The sequence below is a fragment of the Ursus americanus genome, chromosome 20 (genome assembly GCF_024610735.1).
Source record: "Ursus americanus isolate L20-20 chromosome 20, mUrsAme1.1.p, whole genome shotgun sequence".
Taxonomy (NCBI): Eukaryota; Metazoa; Chordata; class Mammalia; order Carnivora; family Ursidae; genus Ursus; species Ursus americanus.
Genome location: NC_142146.1, coordinates 46,255,671 through 46,272,426, shown reverse-complemented (window position 1 = coordinate 46,272,426; position 16,756 = coordinate 46,255,671). Strand labels below are relative to the sequence as shown.

Genomic DNA, 16,756 nt, shown 5'->3' with positions numbered 1-16,756 from the left:
GCCGAAGGCAGACCCTTAGCCGACTAAGCCACCCAGGTGCCCTAGTAATCACCTGGAGGGTTTTAACATCCATGGATATGTGCCTCCTTCTTCAGGCCCCGGAATTCACGGTTTAATCGGTTTAATCCACGAGGAATGTGGCCAGGACATGAGTTGGTTGGTTTGGGTGTTTTCGTTTGTGTGTTTGTGTTTGGCTCCCAGGTGATTTTCATTAGGAACTGGAACAAGCAGTTGGAATAGCAGCGGGAACCCAGGCAGAGTTTCACTCTCCCTCTGTGGGTGAGTGTGTATGTCTCCAGGCTGCTTTCTCCGCTTCGCTTTGCACAGGAAGGTAAGTAACTGACCCTGCTGTTCCTGCATATTAATGGTCTTCAGTTTCTGGAACCAAACGAATCTAACAAACACCTCAGTTTGTTTCAAAGTCTCAGGAGCAGGATGTAATCAGCCCTTTGGGGCCTGTGTCTACCCATACTCCCTCCAGGAATAAGCAGAGAGCTAAGTCAGATTGTAGAAACAAACACTGGTTTAGGGTTTAGGGTAAACAAACCGTAGGTATACTTTACAGTTGGTGAGAGTTCTGGAGAGAAATTCTCAGAAATGGGCATGTGGTGTTGACTTACAGAATCCTAAACATCAATCTTACCCTCAGTAGGACAATGGACCCTCCAAATTTTGCGTAACAAAAAATCTTAACTGTTGGTTCCTCTTTGACCCATAGTATATCACGACATTAGTAGCTTTTATTAATTGGAAGTTCCCACCAGTCTCATATTAGAAGCTCTATTCCAGAAGCATTGGTTTTTTTTTTTTTTTTTAGTTACTCAGATTTTAAAGAATTAAATAGCTCAAAAAAATAAATAGCTCAAAGCTGAACTGCATCAAAGAAACAATCCCAGAGAAAGCATTTCCACCTGCGTGCTTAGACAGGTGGCAGCACGTAGCAAACAGGCAACAGAGGAACAAGTCCAACCCGTCTTCTCTTACCAACCGCACTGTAACCAAATTAACGTGCATTTTTTTCCGTGGTGAGTTAGCGATAGAGGCTACACCAGGTGGAGTTCTCACACAAAGTAATCTTTATTTGCAGCAAATAAGGAGCTCACAGAAGTAACTTCCAAAGCAGTGACTCCCTGAGCAGGGATGAGTGGGTTCTCTTTATTTAGGGTTTAAGATGAATATTCAGAAAGGGGAGCTTTATCATCTCATGTAAAGGTGGGCAAAAGGTTGCGCAGGCGCACTCAAAAAATATGCCTACGTGAGCGTCCCACGTTATGTTAAAGAAGCTTGTGCTCCTAGAGCGGAGACTTCAACATTATAATGAAGCAGGGGTAACTGTGCGGGGAGAAGGGGCTATGGGCGTGCTCTGAGAGCCGGTATAAACTCAATGGCGTCTCCCGCTTGTTATCCCAGGTAAAGAATGCAAGATCTTGCTTACTTTTGAAACCTCACTGGGAATTTTCTCACTGGTTTATTGTTTCTGATATGGTTAGGCTGCTTCCTGGCCTGGTAGAGACTATTACTTTCTGCATTCCCTTCGTTCCCTTAACATCCTGAACCACCGGGGTTTTTGTGTTGCCTGCGTGCGTCCGTGCCTGTTGTAATTCTGATACCCCCTAGGACGTTCTGCCAGAAGAGTGCTTGGGCCAGTAGAGTGGTAGGTCACAGACCATTGAAAATAGCTGGAGCCGAAAATGGCTTACCTTGTGTCGCAAAAGCTATTTCTCATCTTTCTTTTTCTGGGTACCCCTCACTCTTTCTACTTCCAACTGGGAAACATTGCCCAGCAAAACTAATTGAAATAGCGTACTGACAGTAGTCCCCGGACCAGCAGTGTCAGCAACATCTGCAAATTTACAAATCCCCAGGCTCTAATCTAGCCCTAGGAATCAGAAATCCTGGGGGTGGGGCAGAGAAATCTGTACTTTAAACAGCCCTCTAGTTCCTTTATTTCCTAGCTAATCTGTTTCTGTAAACACATAAATACACTGAACAAACCAAGTAGAATATTTGCCAAGGTAAACTAAAAACTAACTTGTTTATATCCATTCTGTCAAAGGCTATAAATCCCAAAGTGAGTTTAAAATGCATGACGATTTCTACCAATAAACATCAGGGAGGCTAGGTGCTTCTCACCAGGGCAGTTTGGGGATCAGACCCGGAATCTCTGATCAGGCTTAAGTAGCTGCAGTAAGTGTAAGTGGGATCATCTTAGCTTTTAGTCATTCTACACTTCAACGTATTTTGTCCAGCATTTTGGATATTTTGAAATATTTAAAATAGCAGAAATAGAAAGGCTTACATTTATCTGTCAATTAATTAAACCTATAAGAAACATTCATTGAGAGTGTACCACATGCCAAGCATTGTGCTAGACACTAGAAATAAAGAGAAAACAAGACAAACACACCACTGTACTCAGAGGGCTCACAGTCCAGAAATACAGAAAGTCTCAGGGCCAAGGTAAGCTTCCCCAAAGGAGTATTTTTAACCTGAGCCTTGAAAGGTGTGATGGCTAATTTTCTATGTCCTCTTGATCGGGCCACAGGGTGCCCAATCAAACATTAGGCTGGGTATGTCTGTGAGAGTGTTTTTAGAAGAGATTAAATCAGACTGAGTAAAGCAGATGGGCTTCTTTACTGTGGATGGACTTCATCTTATTAACTGAAGGTCTGAATAAAACAAAAAGGCTGATCCACCTGGGGAAGGAAAAATCTTTCTGGCTGACTTTGAAATAGAAATCAGCTTTTTTTCTGCCTTCAGACTCAAAATCAATCATCACCCTTTCCTGGGTCTTCAGGTGGAAACGACACCACCAGCTCTCCGTTCTCAAGGCCTTTGGACTCAGACTGGAACTCAACATCCGCTCTCTGGGTCTCCAGCTTGCCAACTCACCCTGCAGATCTTGGGACTTGCCAGCCTCCGTGATCATGTGAGCTAATCCCTATATGGTTCTGTTTCTCTTATGAACTTAGACTAATAAAAAGGAGGAGTAAAAATTATACAGATAATGGTGAAAATTAAAAAGATAAAGTTCTGGAGCGCCTGGATGGCTCAGTCAATTGGGCTTCCAACTCTTGATTTTGGCTCAGGTCATGATCTCAGAGCATGGGATCGAGTCTGCTTGAGATTCTCCCTCTTCCCCAGCTCATGCATATTCTCTCTCTCTCTCATAAGTAAATCTTAAAAAAAAAAGAGAGAGAGAAAGTTCTAGGAAGAAAGAAAGGCTGATACAAGATCCTGAGGCAGAGAATATATAACATCTTAAAAGAATTGACGTAAATATTACAAATTTCCTTAGCACTTACTGTATATCAGACCTTGTTCTAAGTTTCCTTGATATGTTATCTCATTTAATTCTCAAAACAACCTCATGAAGTAGGTTCAATAATTATCTCAAATTGCAAGTGAAAAAATTGAGGCACAGAGAGGTTAAGTAACTCACTCAAGATCCTAGAGATGGAAGGGGAAGAACCGTGTTCCACAGCCAAGTGTTCTGTCCTGAGTCCCTGACTCCTTCACTTCTCCATAGAGCTGGTGAGGAGAATAAGGAAGTGATAAAGAGAAATGACAGATCATAGGAACCTTGGAAGTCCTGTTAAGGGATTTGAGATTTTTCCTAAAAGCAATAGGAACCAGAGAAGAATTTAAAGCAGAGGGACGGGATCAGATTTTTGTTTAAAATAGGTATGAAATAAATGCAGGGAGGAAAATGGAATGGAGGGAGCAAGACAGGTGGTTTTTGCTTTGATATAAGATTTTTCTCTTTTAACCACTTCACTTGAACATCAAAGAATAGCCTAAGTTGCTCCAGAAAATATCAAAAGCAAAAACTCCAGGGACACCTGGGTGGTTCAGTCAGTTAAGCATCCGCCTTCAGCTCAGGTCATGATCCCAGAGTCCTGGCATCCAGTCCCGCATCCGGCTCCTTGCTCAGTGGGGAGCCTGCTTCTCACTCTGCCTGCTGCTCCCCCCTGCTTGTACTCTCTCTCTCCCTCTGACAAATAAACACATAAAATCTTAAAAAAAAAAAAAAGGCAAAACTCCACACAGTATAAACAGCTTTAAAATAATCTCTTCTTAACAGGATAATCATGATTCTGCTCCTTTCAGTGATCTTCGGATGTTGTCCCAAGAATGTTCAAAAAGGATCCTGGTCACTTAAAAGAGCAAAGATAGGGGGAAATGGAATGTGAAGATGTGTGGGGAACACAAGAGATATGCAGGAGGGTGGCAGGGAACCACATTGGCTCAGGAAGTCAGGCAGCATATCAAAGGCTGATAAAGGATGAAATGGGTAAGAAATGGAAAGAGAAAGGAGATCATAAAATAGAACTATTGTAGAAATATGATAAGCCGATGGTATGAATGTGATAAGCCAATTAAAATCAATCTCTTATTTGAAAATTTAAATGTTAGAATATTTCACTGCTGTCTACAGCTGATGGAGAAAGTGTCCCCAAGGCCACACACATAGCATTGGGCCATTTGGAATAGCAATTTTCCAAGGGAAAGTTTACTTCTTAGACTCTGCACACAATGATTAAGCACAGGAAATCAAATTATGGATTGAAGCCAAAATTTACAGGAGCATCAAGTACTGTATAAACTATTAAAAGAGCTTAAAAAGATATATATATATATTTTAATTTTAACATGCATAAAGGGATTTTCCAATTCAATAAATTCTCCATATGTAGTTAATGATATCAAGTATTCTATTATGGAAAAAACATCAGACTAACCAGTCTTATTCCTAATGAAAAACATTGAAAAGAATCCACAACTCAGCCTTGTCTTAGCAGGAAGAGTCACAATAAATCCGCTCCTAAGCTGCTTCCAGTTTTGTTTTCATTTTTTAGGGTTGCTGGTTAAATGTCACTAATAAAAGAAAGAAATTCTTGCCAGGGCTTTCACTTGATTTATAGCAATGCACCTTAGGGGCTATGATGTGTTTGACATCCTGGATCCCTCAAGAAAGATACCTGAAAGGGCATTTGGTCACCTTTTTCTGTAGGAAGAAAGTTTCTTAAGACCATGGCTAATTGCCCAAAAGGGACATATGTCAGTTTGGACTGAGCTCCCTTAAGGGTCCTCCTAATACAAGCACAGAATCTGGAACTTGCTTAGTTCAATGCCCTCACGTTCCTGGATGTCTACCCACACACATGCATAAATCTCTATAATTTTCAACAACTTATTGACAGAAAGAAGCACGAAAGTGCTGAGCTGAGACTCACGCCTCTGAGGAACTTTACTCTGGATTTTAGCCCGTGTGTTAACCCTCATGACATTTTATACAGAGGCAAAGAGCACAGGTCCCAAGAAAAGCGATCTGGTCATTAACTTCTGTCTCCCATAAAACATGTTCTGGGTAGGCCTGTTTTCTCAAGACACTATGAAACTTGCTGGGGACGCCTGGGTGGCTCAGTCAGTTGAGTGTCTGTCTTTGGCTCGGGTCATGATCCCGGGGTCCTGGGATGGAGCCCCCCATCGGGCTTCCTTCCCTCTGCCTTTCCCTCTGTGTGTGCACTCGTGCTCACACTCTCTCTCTCTCTCTCTCTGAAAGAAGGAAGGAAGGCAACAAACAAATGAACTTGCCTTAAAAATTTACTCAAAACTGTGTGTGTGTTTTAATTCTGAATTCCATTCATAAGTGTACTTTTTTATATAATTTTCAGCTGCTCTGTGTGAATTACAATTGGCTAGTTTTTCATCTCATTACTATTCCAGCCTTCTTGGGACTAGCTCTATTACATAAAAAGGATTTCACTTTACTTTTTCCTTCTGCCCTGGATCTGTATCTCTGAAGTTGTTCATTTAGACTTTGAGCCAATAACTGATTATTTAATAGGGAGGCTAGCTCACAAAAACATTGATTGGATCACATACACTCGTGTGACTCTCTCACAGGATGTGGTGTAAAGGGAAGCTATGTGGGGAAATTTCTCGTTTTCTGGTAAAGTAGTTGAAACCTTTGAACAATAAGGCTTTTTTTTTTCCATCTACAAAATTTGGCTTGAATAGGATTTCTTTCCTTGACACAGAACTGTCAAGAATTGTTTTATTTTTAAAACAGAACATGGTCCCAATAGAGGAATGAGCCAGGAACATGAACAGATAGTTCAAAGAGAAGGAAATCATCTTTAACCATATGAAACAATGTTCATCTTCATGATAATATGAGAAACGTGCGGTAAAATTACAAGGTAATGCCTTGTTTTTTCATCTATCAGTCTGGCAAAGATATGAAAGTTGATGATTGCAGTATTTTGACAAAGATAAAACATACACCACGATACATAGTTGGTGACAGTATAAATTCGTTCTACTTTTAAGAGTCAAATTGACATTATTTGTCAACTTCAAATACAAATCTCCTTTGTACTGAATTTCCATTTCTAGACAATTTTCATATAGAAATCCAGTAATACATCTATACAGAGGTATGAACACAGTAACTTATTGTAGCATTCATTCATTGGAATACTCTGTAGCTGTTAATAAGGGAGAACTATAGAAAATGATATGAAACCAACTTCAAGTTATATTAAGTGATGACAGGAAGATACAGCACCTTATGTTGAATGTGAGTAAAAGAAATTGGAGCTATGTACGCATACATGTTAGATAGAAATGAAGTGTAAGGAAGTGGCAAAATATATTGCCTCTGGAGAGAACTGTCAAACTGAGGGACTAGGAGACTAAAGTGAAATGGAAATTCACTCTTTACTGTGTGTCATTTTATACTGCTGGGATTTAAAAAACACACACATATTTGCACTGTTACTTGTATTTTTAAAAATAGCATTAAAAATGTAAGAAATTCTGTCCTTAGCTTCATGAAGGTGCATAAAAAAGACCAGTATGTATGGAATTTTATTGACCTGCTTTAAACTTGCTGAAAATGGCATAAAGCTTTTAAACATGCAGAATGTCATTGATCTTAAGTTGCAACTTGGTGATACTACTTTTTCTATATGGCAAAACACTTATTACACTCCTGTATTTTCCAAATCGACCAGTACATAATCAGAAAATTCATATCCTCTTGCAGCCACTCATACCAGATGGTCCTTCCTGGTCCATTTCTTCTCCTTTCGTGATATCCGCCCTATCTCCCATTTACTCACAGGTTGGCCAGCTCACTCTATAAAGAGCCACATAGTACATATTTTAGAGTTTGTAGGCCAAGAGGGAAAATCAAGGATATTATCTATGTGCTTATATAGCAGAAAATAAAACAAATTTCTAGAAATGTTTTATGACAAAATTGAAAATATAACTGGAAAAAAAATAATATAGGTCTAGTAATGAGAATAATAGAGTTCTTTTTGGGAAGATAATACTTTGTTTAATTGGGGTTCAAGATTAGTGTCCTCTATCCTCAAGTTGATTGAAAATGTTTATCTGTAAAAACATTTCTTGTGGGGCGCCTGGGTGTCTCAGCCTGCCTTCAGCTCAGGTCATGATCTCAGAGTCCTGGGATCAAGTCCCACGTTGGGCTTCTTGCTCAGTGTGGCGTTTGCTCCTCCCTCTGCACGCCCCCCCCCCCAAGCCTGTGCTCTCTCTCACTGATACGCTCTCTCTCTCCCTCAAATAAATAAATAAAATATTAAAACAAAAAACAGTTCTTGTGGGCCTAACAATAGAGGTGGTAAAGCTAGACTAGGCCCACCAGTTATAGTTTTCCCTTTCTTTTCTGCCTGATGGGCTGTAGACATCTAGCAAACTCGGCTCAACGGCCACCTCATCTGACTGCTCTTCTCCCCACCCCATCTGTATCCGAATAATCATTCTACTACTTCTGCAGTTGGCTCACAATTCCAGTCCTGAATAGAGAGCATTTTACAATATTTATCAGGAGTAGATATGTTACCTTTCTTATATCCAGTTTTTCATTAGTTCATAGAATATGTTAGAACGTCATCGGAACAAACTCATTTTTTGTTAACCTAAGCTGTCATCCATTAAGAAGTAATTTTAATGGTAAATAAAATAAATATAAAAATAAAAGTAAATATAAAGTGCCCCCCCCCCATCAACTCACTTAACATCTGCGGTGTTAATAACATCCCAAACTTGTATTTTTGGGTCAAATAATTAGGCAACCCCTCAGTGCTAGCATCTTCAGTCACGTTCAGTCAAGAGTTCTCCCTTTCGCCTGAGATGCCTGGACTTTTGCAAGCACTATTGTAGCTAAAGGCTGAAACTTGTTCACAAGCATAGTCCAGAAGGCCAGCAATCCATGATGAGAATCTGCTCACCTATGTACAGTACCTGCAAAAGAGTTTAAACTTAAGTATCCCAGTAGTGCTACACGATCTAGTCCAAACCCAGGGAAGCAAGTCTATTTTCTGATAAGGACCGTTAAGGAATTTCACAGCTCTTGCCAAGCTCACCTTATGCCTTGGATAATCCTCTTTTTAATCATTACTTACCCCCCAGCTCTCTGAATTCACACATTACTTCCTCTAGGGCTGTTTCCTCTGACCTTGCCCCAGAGCAGCCAAGCCCCTTGATAGATGCTGTCCTAGCTGTATGTGTTCTTCATAGCACTTATGGAAGTTTGTGATTATATCTTTGGGTGATTATTTCATCGATGTGTCTTATTCATAAGGTCCATGAAAGTAGAATGCATACTTGCTCTCATTGTGTCCATAAGACCTACACAGTGCCTGAAGGTATATATGCTTGGGGCACCTGGGGGGCTTAGTCGGTTAAGCATCCAACTTGATTTTGGCTCGGTCATGATCTCGGGGTTGTGAGATTAAGCCCTGTGTGGGGCTCCATGCTCAGGAGAGAGTCTGCTTGACAGTCTCTCTCTGCCTCTGCCCCTCCCTCTCTCTCTCTCTAATAAATAAATCTTAAAAAAAAAAAGTGCATATGCTCAATAAATACTTGTCAAATGAATGAAGGAAAGTGGAATGAGGTCAATAGTCCATCTTGCTATTGGTTCCTAAAGTAGACCCGTATTTCAGAAATTTATACCAGAGACAGTTGTGTCATTAGAGGACAGAATTAGCAATATAAGGGAACCATAGAAATTCCCAGGTCCAACTCATTTATTTTACTGAAAAAGACAGAAACTCGGACAAGTTATATAACTTACCTGGGAATCCCATAAACACTACTGACTAAATTTGTAAGTTCCATCTCTACCATGAAATATGCGAGAGCTTATATCACTCACCTTTCCACAAGGTTTCAGACCTTACTCATGTTTTCAAACTCCCATGCCCACTTCGGTTTGCATATCATTACTTTCACTCACCATGGTATCTACATCAGTCCTCACTCTAATATGTCCATTTAGTTTATGTAATTTACATAATCTCACTGTCAGCTGCTCTAACCCTGCTGAAATTCTTTATTAAAAAAAAAAAAAGGAGGGGCTCTTGGGTGGTTCAGTTAAGCATCAGACTCGGTTTTGGCTCAGGTCATGATCTCAGGGTGGGGTCATGGGGTGAAGCCCCAAGTTGGGCTCTATGCTCAGTGTAGAGTCCACTTGCCATTGTTTCTGTCTCCCTCCCTCTCTGCCTCTCCCCCTGCTCACATGCTATCATCCTCTCCCTCTTTCAAATTAATAAAATATTTTTAAAAATCTGATCAGCATAAATTAGGTCTATTGTCCAATTCTGGTCTAGACATCTGTGGCCTGAGTGGGGAGTGCATCTTAAAGTACCCGAGGGATTGTAAATAGAAAGAACGTGTCTTTTCTGGACAGCTATGTGCAAAAGGATGAAACTGGGCCACTTTCTTACATCATGCATAAAAATAAACTCAAAATGGACTAAAGATCTAAATGTGAGGCCTGAAACCATAAAACTCCTAGAAGAAAACATACACAGTAATTTCTTTAGCATTGGCCATAGACATTTTTTTAGCTATGTCTCCTCAGGCAAAGGAAACAAAAGCAAAAATAAACTGTTGGGACTAACCAAAATAAAAAGCGTTTGCACAGTGAAAGAAACCATCGACAAAACACAGAGACAACCTACTGAATTGGAGAAGATATTTGCAAATGATATATCCAATAAAGGGTTAATATCCAAAACATATAAAGAAATTATACAAATTACCACAAAAGAGGGGATAATCTGATTAAAAATGGACAGAGTATCTAAATAGATGTTTTTCCAAAGAACACATACAAATGACCAACAGACACGTGAAAAGATACACAACATCACTGATCATCAGGGAAATGTAAAAACCACAGTGAGATATCACCTGACACCTGTCAGAATGGCTAGTATCAAAAAGACAAGGAATAACAAGTAATGACAAGAACGGCAAGAAAAAAGGAACTCATGTGCACTGTTGGCAGGAACGTAAACTGGTGCAGCCACTGTGGAAAACAGTATGGAGCTTCCTCAAAAAATTAAAAATAGAAATACCATATGACCCAGTAATTCCACTGAGTATTTATACAAATAAAATGAAAACACTATTTTGAAAAGATATATGTACCCCTATGTTTATTGCAGCATTATTTATTATAGCCAAGATATGGAAGGAGCTCAAATGTCCATCAATAGATGAATGGATAAAGAAGATGTGGTGTAGGGGCGCCTGGGTGGCACAGTGGTTAAGCGTCTGCCTTCGGCTCAGGGTGTGATCCCAGCGTTATGGGATCGAGCCCCACATCAGGCTCCTCTGCTATGAGCCTGCTTCTTCCTCTCCCACTCCCCCTGCTTGTGTTCCCTCTCTCGCTGGCTGTCTCTATCTCTGTCAAATAAATAAATAAAATCTTTAAAAAAAAAAAAAAAAGAAGAAGATGTGGTGTATATGTACAATGGAATATTACTCAGCCATAAAAAAGAATGAGATCTTGCCATCTGGGACACCATGGATGGACCTAGAGGATATTATGCTAGGTGAAATAGGTCAGTCAGAGAAAAGAAAATAACATATGATTTCACTCACATATATAATCCAAAAAGAAAAACAAAAAATAAATTAAAAAAACCAACAGACTCATAAATACAGAGAACAAGCTGGTAGTTGCCGGGGGGAGGGGGTCGAAGGGATGGGAAAAATAGGTAAAGGGTATTAAGAGTCACAAACTTCCAGTTAAAAATAATTTATGAAGATGAAAAGTACAGCATTGGGAAAATAGTCAATAATATAATACGTTAGGGTAACAGATGGTAACAACACTACTGTGGTAAGCATAGCATAATGTAGAATTCTTCTTGAATCACTATGTTGTACACCTGAAACCAGTATAACATTGTATGTCAACTATACTTCAATTTTTAAAAAAATTGAAAAAAAGAAAAAAACATGTCTTTTAAGATGTTTGTGTGGGAGAGGATGTAGATACATGAAAAATGCGTGGGCAAAATATAAGGCCAAAGTGCATAAGACTGTGCATAGAAATGTACACACACACACACAGACACACGTATAGACGCTATAATAACTTTGTTTTAAATTCACTTAACATGGGAAACATTTTGGTTTGTCATTTTGTCTTTTGCATTGTGTAGTCTGTAGTCTATCTAGAGTGCAAATACAATTTTAAAAATACTAATCCCCATCACATTCGATGTACCCAATAATAAATAAACTTTATAAGAAGCATCTCTCGTAGGGCCGCCCGGGGGGCTCAGTCGGTGAAGCGTCTGCCTTTGGCTCAGGTCATGACCCCAGGGTCCTAGGATTGAGCCCTGCGTTTGGCTTCTTGCTCAGCAGGGAGTCTGCTTCTCCCTCTGACTCTCACCCCCACTTGTGCTCTCTCTCCCCCTCACTCTCCTTCTCTCTCTAAAATAAATAAATAAACAAAAGTCTGGAAAAACAAGAAGCATCTCTCACGGGGAGTGCTAGGCACCTGGTAAGTGGATATTTGATAACACGCCTGCTCCTGTAAAAACATTGTTTTACCTACTGATTCATGGTGCTGTTTTTACAAGTTGATGATAGCAAGCTAGTTGTCACTCCTGGCTCAGCTACTTAAAACGGAACGGCACTAACAAGAAACCTGTAAGAAAGTGTGAGTACTGAGTAAAATCCATGAAACCATGGTTTTTTTTGTTTTTTTGTTTTCTTAAAGATTTTATTTATTTTTTTTGACAGAGACAGCCAGCGAGAGAGGGAACACAGGCAGGGGGAGTGGGAGAGGAAGAAGCAGGCTCCCAGCGGAGGAGCCTGATGCGGGGCTCGATCCCAGAACTCTGGGATCACGCCCTGAGCTGAAGGCAGATGCTTAACGACTGAGCCACCCAGGAGCCCCCATGAAACCATCGTTTTAACCGCAAGTCTGGTTTTCGTATTCAGTTCTCTAGCTTGGTGCTTACTATACATCACAAGTGTAAATGAAAACAGTAAAGGGAATTTTTTTACTCCGTTACATAATGGAACCTTAGAAAATTCACGTTTTCTTACAAAGAAAAATCTGTGATGCTACATTCGTAGACAATTTCCTACAGCTCAGTCAGCAAGACAGACTCTAAATCTGGGGTCCATGTCTCGAGATTTTGAGTTTCAGTACAAGGTTTCCAAAATGATGAATCAGTTCAAAATGTACGGTGGGACAGACCACCCTGAAGCCACTTAAATTTCACTACAGGAGAGAACTGAAACCAGAGAGCACATTGGAGGCTAAGCGTTGCTGATAAGGGCCAGCTCTTAAATAGCTTCTTCTAATCTGCCATGTTAATTCCCTCAGCCCATTCCTCCATTTTGTTTACTGAAATTAAATCTAACCAGAATTTATATTTGGTGCTAATATTATCATTTTTATCAAAGTTTGCACAAATATACTTTGTCTTTCCTCTTAAAATCTCATTTAAAAAAATCAAGTTCTTCCCAAAAAACATTAATAGTCTTTCTAACTGGTAGTTCTTAACTTTGAGTTGACTTTTCTGTCAATAATCTCCCAAACATTATTTCTTTCCAAGATTTAATGGTTGAAACACTCAACATTCCAAAATTGTTCCTTTACCAATACATGTGCTATTTTTTCCCTTTGTCTTCCCTACTTCCTAAGGGGTACATGACTTTCTTTTCCTTTCCAAATATTTCTTGGGAATTTGTCCTACTCTAGTCAAAAAAAATTTTTTTTAAGGATTTTTAAATTTCTACGTATGTGCAAGCATTTGTGAAATAGTCCAAAAATCTAAAGTCCTAAGCAACGTAATAATCAAGAGAAAAAAAGCCACACATAATTTGCTGTGCATAAATGATACTAGTAGCCTCACCACACAAAATGGGAGCTTTCTCTTATTTTTATCTTAATTTATGCAGAAGATTAGCACTGTGTTCTTTATTTCACTATTTAGTAAAATACAGTTATTGTCTGTTTTTGCTTACTGGGAAAATTCAACTCTGCAGGCTTTCTTTTCCTTTCAACTAGAAACATTTGGAAAAATAACAGCCTTACTTTCCTATAAGACACAGAGACTTAAATGAATCTCCATAAGGGTTTTTACCTTGTTATTGTTTCTGTTAAAACTGTGTCCTTAGAAATACAATTTGAATAACTTGGTCTTGTCTGATTCAGAAGACTGAAAATCATTGTCTTTATAGAAAAATAACCTACAAAAAATTGTGGCTTGATTGTCTTACTTGAAAATTTGCCCTGGAAGCAACTTAGTAAGTGATATGTATCTCTTTTCCTAAATAACATAAATATTTGTGAGATTACTCTGTCAAACGGGAAATATACCATTGGCCTATTTGTCCTTCCTTCTACGCATAATGGTAAAATAAAAGCAAGTTACTTGGGGGGAAAAAACATAATATTAAGATCATTTTCGCATTCTAATTGCTATACTTTGAGTTATTTAATAAATGTTGACAGCATGCTTAAATATCTGTCAAACTGACTAATGGACCCAAAGCAGTTAAGTGCTACCAGGACTAGCTCCAGCCATTTCTCAGGGTTGTATTTTGCTGAAAGTAATACTGAAGAATGAGGTAATGTCTCCCATTGAGACCACGAGCAGGCCCACTTACTACCTATTATAAAAGAGGTGGATTCTCCAGGCTTAGGGTTCCTGGGCTGCAACACAAACCCATTGTGTGCATAAAATCTAACTGGATCTTCCCCCTAGGATGGAGACAAGGGATCTGACACAACCCAATGCTTATGCAGCTTGCTGCCCCATCAGTAGCAAAGTCCTTTGTCTCTGACCCAGGAGTCTCATGTGTTTGCCATCACCTGAGGAATAACGGTGTAACTTAATCGCTTTTAAGTAGAGTAAAATAAAATCCCAGCCCTTCTAGTGTGTGTGTGCGTGTGTGTATGTGTAATTTAACTGCAAAACAATTCACAATGTAAATGCTACTTTAGCTCCCTGTTTTCCACTTTAGGAGATATATTATTTCGTTTATCCTTTATATTTTAGAAGACCTTTAATTCCTTCTCTTGGCAATACAAACATTATTAAAAATTTACTAAAATTTTTATCTTAAAGGAGTATTACTTGTTTAAGGAAACAGAATAACATATTTGTACAAGCCAAAAAAGATGTTTTTTTTTCTGCCAAAATATTTCTGGAATCTTTACACTTTTCATCAGTTAATAAAAAAGAATGTATCGCAAAATTCTTCCTTTCTCCTGATCTTTATGGCATTTCTCACAAATGTTCTTCCAGGCCAGGCTCAAGTGCCATTTCTTCAACAAACATTCCCTTAATAGCTAAATATAATCTCTCCCGCCTGTTTAGCATCTTCTCTCTAGCTGGAACCTCCTTAGCCCTTGCATTCTCCTAATTCAGGTGTAGGTCACCTCCCCTTCTAGACAGTCAACTCCCTAAAGGCAATTTATACTTATGATTCCCCTTTTCTGCTTAACTACTTTGAACATACTGCCTTGCAGCTAGTAAGAAGTACTAGTTAAGGATCTATCTTTATATCTGAAAAAACAAAATGATTTTCAATAGTAAAATATAACATGAAATCTTAAGAGTTTTTTTTTACAAAGAGTGTGGCATACTAAGACATTCAGATTTTTAAAATCTCTGTTGTAACTGCCTGACAGCAGAATTAATATTTTCCCACTGCATATATAAATTATAGAAAGAATTGCTGAACTAATGTATATTTCCTGATGCATTATTCCAATATATATTTTTGCTTTAGTGGAATGTTCTGACATTTTGAGGGTAAGAAATGTATATTTTCATCATATTTTCCCACTCAACAGCACAAGATGACATCAGGAAGGGAGATTCTTTTCACATCACATCCATTCTGCCATTATGGCCTACACCTGACTTCCTCCTCTCCAGTCCCCTCTCTTTTCCATGCATTTCACTACTAGATGAATTTTTCTAATGTCCTACTTTCTCTACACCGTGACTCTAGTCACAAGCTTCCAGTGACTCTCCACTGACCATAATACAGATCAGAACTCCCTGAGAGCCTGGTACTCAAATCCAAATTTAATTCCAATATACAACTTACCTACTTCTTTTTCTACATGAAAACATTACTTTGGTCAAATTATCTACTTCCTGTCTCACACATATACCTTGCATTTCCCTGCTTCTGTTTCCATCCATGGGATGGAATAGACTTCCTTTTCTATACATCCAAATCTTACTCATTCTTCAAGAGCAAAATCTAAGCCATCCCTGCCACAATACTTTCCCTAACATTTTAGTTAGGACTACTGCCTCCATTCTCATATATTTCCCTGTGGTGCCATGATAAATTTACATTATTCCATATGATCTTCCTTTACTGGAGGTATGATTGTGATATATAAGGAAATGTTTACACTCCACCAAATGTCATCCTTCAAAGGTTTCCCTCAGGGAATATTCTAATAATGTTCACATTGCTGAAATATTTCTGAGGCTCTTCTCTTATAACCACAACCCCAGCCACACTAGAAAGTCAGCCACTATTTTACAACCTCTTCTGGTTTTTATAAAGGAGGAAAAAAGTTACCCAACCCAATTATCTTCCTCTTTCTCACACAGTTTCCAATGATTTTTGGTTGTTTCTTTAAAATATATATAATATATGTATATATATATATATATATATATATATCTTTTGTCAAAAGAAAAAATTTAGTCATCATTGAGGACATTCAAAACAATGCATCACACATATTAAAAGCATATATTCTTTTGCATAATTGAAAAAAGAAAGTCATCTTCCTTTAGATTAGTTGATAAAGAAATAACTAGATTCCAGTCCACAGCCATTTATTTTAGTAACTGGAAGTTCAAATCACCCTACAGAGTCCTTCAAGGTTTATTTGCATCATTTTTGGAAATTGCTTAGTTAGTAGTTTTCCCATCAAAAAACTGTTTTTCCAACTGGCATGACATGAAAAGGTGAAATATTTTGTAATATTTCAGAGACTATGGAATAATAAGAAAGCATGCTCCACTGCCTGGAAGTTGCAGGCAAATGTAGTTGCAAATCCTTCTTTTACGGCCAAAATAGCAGTGGAGATTTTTACTATGGAAGGATTTACTATGAATTTCCTCAATGTTTCTGCCACTTCTAAAGGCAACACAAGGGTTCTGTGGTCAGCTGGGTTAAATATATTATATGTTACACATCTGCATATGTATGTCTGTTAAGGCCACTGTCAAGTCCATCCTCAGACAGAAAATTAGCAACGGCAATGGTACATCTGCATTAAATAAATCCTTAACTTCATTGCCTTTCTCAGAAGGGCTGTGGGAAGATAATATGCTGTCATTTCCATTTCGTTCCATTTGTGGAAACCAGGTCTCTTCCAGCTTCTAAATGATTTCTAACTCTCCAGAAGCCAAAAAATACAGTAAGC

At 38.7% G+C, this 16,756-nt stretch overlaps 1 long non-coding RNA gene across 2 annotated transcripts in view; it reads left to right on the top strand.

The window, feature by feature from the left end:
- Positions 1 to 214: 214 nt before the first annotated feature.
- Positions 215 to 16,756, top strand: part of LOC148108422 (uncharacterized) — a 32,437-nt gene continuing 15,895 nt past the window's right edge. The window contains exons 1-2 of one of the 2 annotated variants that reach the window (XR_015727968.1): positions 215 to 331; positions 2,761 to 2,929. This is a non-coding gene — a long non-coding RNA (uncharacterized LOC148108422). The remainder of the gene's footprint in view (positions 332 to 2,760; positions 2,930 to 16,756) is intronic. The other variant, XR_015727969.1, reaches the window with a different exon arrangement.